The following is a 7,030-nucleotide window of genomic DNA, read 5'->3' as shown; positions in this document are numbered from 1 at the left end:
AAGATAGATACATGGTAAGTAGAAGAAGGCGGCTATTTAATCTCTTAAAAGGAAAATTGGCCTTATCCTGCTCTAATATTTGCTACAAGCATGCTGATCATTATAATGCATTATTCCTGTTTTCTCCTTATAACTTTGATGCCATTTTTGTCTTTTATAGCACACAAAATAACCTTTTTGCAGTCAGATCCATTCTTCCAGGCTCTGGGGAGATGAATCAGTGAGCAATTCATTGTGGTTTTAAGCATGTCACAGAGGCGTTGTTTGGGTATGTTTGCAGGTTAATTTCAGATAGACCTAGCCGTGCAGTAAGAGCAGGATAGAGACTCTTCAACATCCTGAGTGTCCAACATCTTATGCACCAGAAGTTATAGTAAAATCTAGTGGTGTTAAGGTTTTAAGTAAACTTTCCTTCGATGTAATGAATGGAAAGATATTTTGGTTTCCCAGAAACTAAAAGATAATGCTAGCGATGTTATCAAGCATATTATCACAAGCTATCGTGAGTAATATATTCTTAGGCAGTCCCTCCCATAAGCGATATGATTAGAGGTTCCTGCTTCAACTCCCTTTAAAGACTTTATTTTAATCAACCCAAGAACAGGGAGTCAGTGAGTCCAGAATTATTATGGAGCATGTATCACTGGCTATCTCAAAGCCTGTGTCTAATTCCTGGAGGGTGAGAATGAATTCTGCAATTTCATTAAGGATTTTAAAGGTATTGCATAATTTGGTCAATACCTAAAATTCCAGAGTAAGTTTAAAAAAATGAGGAGAGAAAGTTCAGTTCCAAAACAGAAGAGCTGGACATAGGCCTGCCAGGAGCAGTAGTGTGTGCGCTGGGCAGATTAATAGCAGCTTTAGAAACATTGAGTACAATCTATGTACTACAATAACACCCTTCAGTCTTCACTTTGTCTTCAGACTATCTTTAAGCTAACCAGTAAAATTCTACTATTTGTTCTCAAAGAGGAAAGCTGTGAACATAATCACTATGTAGGTACTATAGTAAATAACTCCTTGCAAAATAGATATTAATATTCTGCATTATCACTAACGTTGTGAATTGTGGTAAACTTAGCCTTCCATTGTGGCAAGATCATTCCAAATGATTAATACTATTATCCCTTAAGCTTCCCATGTTATCCTAAAACTTCATCTTAACTTCATCTTCATTGGGCCAGGTCAGGGCCTTGCCTTGCTGCTGGCACTACGTAGCCCAGTACTACCTGTCCCGAGTCGGGTTGTCAACGACTCAACCGGCACACCCCCTGGTTCACTTCGGTTAACCGGGGAGGAGGGTGTGTAGGCACCCAGCAGGACTAACACCAAAACCTGTCAAAGGGCGGATGAACTCTTTGTGAGTCAACAGCCACCTACTGTCTGTGTGAGGAGTGGCGCACCACACAGTCTTCCGTTTCGCGCCTTGTAAGGCACTATGATGACAGACAACCCAACAAACCCTATACTTCCAGAGCCGGGAGTGCTCAGGAACTCTGCGGAACACCCAGACCCTGGCCTAGACAGGCAGTATGAAGATGCAACCTCAAACCCCACGGGGAGGGTTGAGTCCGACAGGGGGGCCGAGCGAACTGCGCCTCTTTTGCGTTGTAAGGTAAAAACGATCATCTCAACCTTCAACGCAGACACCATCCGCCTCTTGCCTCGATGCACAGAGTTGGCATCACAGGCAAGCAGATACAAGATCTTCATCCTGGAGATACAAGAACACCATCATGTACAGCCTGACGAAGAGATAAGGTTCACAGAGGTAGAAGGGATGCACCTCATCACCTCGTCCACATGGAGAGAGCTGACGACGATGTCAGCACAAGGTGGAGTAGGGCTGATGTTGAACCACAAGGCGAAGGAGGCACTGAGGGGCGTAGTCTCAGTCAGTGACAGAATCCTTACTGCGGAATTTGACGGAAACCCAGCGACCTCTGTCATCATCTGTTACTCCCCGCACAACTGCAGTGAAGAGAAGGAGGTGGAGGCCTTCTACAGTAAACTTCACGAAGCTGTCACTTCAATACCGGCACATAACTTCCTGGTTGTGCTCGGCGATTTTAATGTCCAGGCCAGACTGGAAGATGTTCCATACTCACACCAAGACTTTACCAACAGAAATGGACAATACCTAGTTGATTTCATCCAGGAACACAGTCTCATTGCCGCCAACACACCATTCATGAAGCGAGCTGGTAAACTGTGGACATATGAAAACAGAGCCTCCATCTACAGCAAAACAGCTCGAATACATCCTCATAAGAACAAAATGACGTAATTGTGTGATCAACACAGAAGCCTACAGCACCTTCAACTCGGTGAGTTCTGATCACAGAGCAGTGTCAATGCAAGTGAGACTGAGCCTGCGGCAACCCAAAGCCACAGGTCCCAAGGAGAAGGTAGACTGGAAGGCATTCTCCTCACAACCTATTCTTCAAGCCCAATACACAGTGGAGGTGAGAAATCGCTTCGGCCCACTGGAAAGGGGGGAGGAAGAGACTACCACCGACCGCTATCAACGTCTCATAGACGCACACACAGATGCAACAAAGAGTTTGCCTACTGTGAAGCGAATCAAGAAGAGTCGGATCTCGAAACATCCTGACGTCGTCGCAGCAAGAAGTGTGGTCAATGCTTGTCATGCCAAACTTAGAAGGAGCAAAACAGAAGAGCTAAGAGACAAGTTCAAGACAGCAAAGAAGGATCTCTTTGCCACCTACGACTGACTGAAGGAAGAGGAACTAGCTGAGGGGATTAGAGAGATAGAAGCTGCTAATGAAGACATGCAGCATGGAGAAGCATGGCGCCTAGTCAATGAGATCACTAGACGGAAGATGTCCCCATTAGGTCAAATAAGTGGTAAAACGGCAGAGGACCGTGTCCTGACATGGTTTACACACTTTAAGAATCTGCTGGGAAGCCCTCCAACGATCATGGAGGAAGAAGAGGACATACCCACGATACTAACGCAAGTTGACATCGATGACTGCCCATTCACCATTGAGGAACTGAAGAAGGCCGAATATGCACTCAAACAGGGCAGGAGTGCTGGACCAGATGGGGTACCACCAGATGTCCTGAAGAACTGCGACCTGGACGACATCTTGCTGGACATATGTAATACAGCACTGATGAAAGGCGACAAACCAGAACAGTGGTCACTCTCAAACATTATCCCAGTCCCCAAGACTGGATCTCTCACAAAGACAGATAACTATTGCGGTATCAGCTTGACCTGCATCTTAGCAAAGTTACACAATCGGATGATCTTGAACAGGATTCGCACCGCCATTGACCCTAAGCTAAGATTCAATCAGAATGGTTTTTGGCAGAAGTGCACAACAGTAATGCAAATACTTGCTCTCCGTAGGATCATCGAGGAAGTCAAGAAGAACAACCTACCAGCCGTGCTTACTTACATCAATTTTCGCAAAGCTTTTGACTCCATTCACCGAGGTAAAATGCTGAAGATCCTGAAAGCTTACGGAGTGCCAGACCATCTACTGAGAGCAATAGAGTCCAGCTATACCAAAACCATGGCGAACGTTGTATCACCAGATGGAGAAACAGCAGTGTTCGAGCTCCTAGCTGGAGTGCTGCAAGGAGACACTCTGGCACCCTACATCTTTATAATCATCCTTGATTATGCTCTGCGACAAGCTACCAAAGATCATGACAAGCTCGGTTTTACCATAAAACCAGGAAGAACCAAAAGGGTCAGACCAGTTACACTCACAGATCTCGATTTTGCAGATGACATAGCCCTGCTTTCTGACCAGACGGAGGAAGCACAGCAGCTACTGACAAAAGTGGAAATAGAATGCAATAAAGTTGGACTTCACCTAAATGCTAAAAAGACAGAGTACATGGCGTTTAACTGCAATGAAGGTACTCTCAAGACTGTAGAGAATGATACCATTAAGAAAGTCTTTGACTACAAGTACATTGGGTCAAGAATGATGAGTTCGGAGAAGGACATAAAGATACGGAAGGCGTTGGCATGGAGGGCTATGAATGACATGAAGGAAATCTGGAAGTCAAACCTGACCAGAGGGCTTAAAAAGAGGATTTTCATCGCAGTCATAGAGTCCATTCTCACATACAGATGTGAGACGTGGACAGTCACCAAGACGATGCGAAAGTCTCTAGATGGTTGCTATACACGAATGCTCCGTATGGCTCTTGATGTGAGTTGGCAACAGCACATGACGAACGTTGAGCTCTATAACGACCTACCAATGCTCTCCACCAAAATTGAGGCGAGAAGACTGCAACTAGTGGGGCACCCCGAGCTACCTGCCAGCCTAGTCATCATATGGGAGCTCAAGCATGGGAGGATGAACCCTGGGCGCCCTCCCAAGACTATGGTCAACACACTCCTAGAAGACAGCGGCGCGGCTAATGTAGATGAACTGAACACACTGATGAGGGAGAGGGAGAAGTGGAGAGTCCGTCATCGTGCCCGACGCCGGCCCCCTAGGCCTGAGTTGACATAGTAGTAGTAGTCATCTTAACATGCTGTTAATTCAGTCAAGAGTTACAACACAAACTCTTTTGGGATTGGGGCCTCAGTCTTCCAGTGAAGAAGTGCTTCAGCTGCCCCTGTATCTCCTCCCTCACTACCATTCAGGGTCCCAAACAGTCCTTTCAGGAGAGGCGACACTTCGCCTGTGAGTCTGTTGAGGTCATATACTGTATCTGGCGCTCCCGGTGTGGCCTCCTACGTATCGGTGAGACCTGACATAGATTGGGAGTCCGCCAGAAAAGTGGGATCTCCCAGTGGCCACCCATTTTAATTCCTTTCCCATTCCCATTCTGACATGTCAGTCCATGGCCTCTTCTATCATGATGAGCCCACACTCAGGATAGAGGAGCAACACTTGATATTCTCCCTGGGTAGCCTCCAACCTGATAGCATGAACATTGATTTCTCGAACTTCCAGTAATGCCCCCTCGGCCCTTCACCATTCTCCATTCCCATCTCTCACCTTATCTCCTTACCTGCCCATCTCCTCCCTCTGGGCTGTTCATCCTTTTCTTTCTTCCATGGTTGCCTGTCCTCTCCTACAAGATTTTCCCCTTCTGCAGCCCTGTATCTCTTTCACCAATCAACTTCCAAGCTCTTTACTTCACCCCTCCCCCTCCTGGTTTCACCTATCACCTTGTGCTTCTTCCTCTCCTCCCCCGACCTTATAATTCTGACTCATCTTTTTTCCTCCAGTCCTGATGAAGGGTCTCAGCCTGAAACGTTGACTATACATTGATGCTGCCAGGCCTGCTGAGTTCCTCCAGCATTTTGTGTGTCGCTCTTATCATTGACATGGCTTTTGCATATCAAATGTCTTCTGTGTCTAAACAAGAAGCTACTTCCAATCCTGCCTTAAAAGGGAGACAAGTAAAATAGTCTCACTGAATCCTGGTCTTTCCCATTCTTGAGAAATTCATGCAACCTTGGAGTGTCTTCCTCATGTCAAGAGATTACGGTGGCTTTCTGAACTGTCACAGTCAATAGAAAATTCAGTGTATCACAATGACATTCATAATAGTTTGACAACAATGAGACTCAAAAATTCAATATCAAATGTTTTTTTGGCTCATCCATTCAATTGCAGAGACCTAAATCTATCAGCTAAGTCTTTTGCTGTTTCAGACTATGACCAGATTCAGGTTTATTATCACCGGCATGTGTCATGAAATTTGTTAACTTAGCAGCAGCAGTTCAATGCAATACACAATATAGAAAAAAAAATAAATAAGTAAATCAATTACAGTATACTTATACTGAATATATTAAAAATTGTGCAAAAAAAACAGAAATAATACATTAAAAAAGTGAGGTAGTGTTTATGGGGTCAATGTCCATTTAGGAATTGGATGGCAGAGGGGAAGAAGCTGTTCCAGAATCGCTGACTGTGCCTTCAGGCGTCTGTATCTCCTACCTGAGGGTAACAGTGAGAAAAGGGCATGTCCAGGGTGCTGGAGCAGTGGTCCCCAACCACCGGGCTGCGGACTGGTACCAGGCTGCAAAGCATGTGCTACGGGGCAGTGAGGAAACGATATAATTTGGCAATATGAGTCAGCTGCATCTTTCCTCATTCCATGTCACGCATTGTTGAGCTTGAAAGCACGCGAGGTCATTACCCGCGCGTCATCCATGTCAGCGCGGGAAGGAAATCAACTCCTCGAGCTTGCAAATGACGGCGGGCTGAAAAGTATGTTTGACATAACATCTCTGCTGGCATTCTGGATCAAAGTCAAGGCTAAATATCCTGAGGTAGCCATGAAAGCACTGAAAACGTTGCTTCCATTTCCAACATATCTCTGCAATGAATGCAACGAAAATTAATTGCAGAATATACTGGACATAAGGAACCCCCTTCGAGTATCGCTGTCTCCGATCGCCCCTCGATAGCACCATCTTGTTGCAGGGAAACAAGCCCAGGGCTCCCACTGATTCAGTGATATTGGTGTGTTGCAATGATTTAGTATGTTCATACAGGGAAAATATGTGGTGTGTGTTTAATATCCAAATGTTACTTAAAATGTTATGATTACTTATGTAACCATATAACAATTACAGCACGGAAACAGGTGATTCGGCCCTTCTAGTCCGTGCCGAATGCTTACCCTCACCTAGTCCCACCGACCTGCACTCAGCCCATAACCCTCCATTCCTTTCCTGTCCATATACCTATCTAATTTTTCTTTAAATTATAATATCGAACCTGCCTCTACCACTTCTACTGGAAGTTCGTTCAACACTTACTTCAAGCTCCCCTGTCCTCCCCTGATAATTGACTTATCGCTTTATTCATGCGAGGAAAATATATGCTGTGTGTTTAATATTAAATTTGTTAGAGAAACCCTTTTAGAAACGAAATTGAGCGTATCACTTATCACTTATATTCCGGTCGTGCCTGCGCAAGGCTTCATGGTCATGGTAGTCTTTCTCGGGGTAAACACAACGTATTTGACTGCTCCTCTTATCCGTTGGCAACCCTACCCACCCCCCCCCCACCCC

The 7,030-nt window shown here is 45.3% G+C and overlaps 1 pseudogene; it reads left to right on the top strand.

Moving 5' to 3' along the window:
* The first annotated feature begins 1,438 nt into the window (after positions 1–1,438).
* On the top strand, positions 1,439–5,642 carry LOC140203731 (craniofacial development protein 2-like; annotated as a pseudogene).
* The last annotated feature ends 1,388 nt before the right edge of the window (positions 5,643–7,030 follow it).

This window comes from Mobula birostris, chromosome 10 (assembly GCF_030028105.1).
Source record: "Mobula birostris isolate sMobBir1 chromosome 10, sMobBir1.hap1, whole genome shotgun sequence".
Taxonomy (NCBI): domain Eukaryota; kingdom Metazoa; phylum Chordata; class Chondrichthyes; order Myliobatiformes; family Myliobatidae; genus Mobula; species Mobula birostris.
This window is presented reverse-complemented; position numbering and strand designations above follow the sequence as displayed.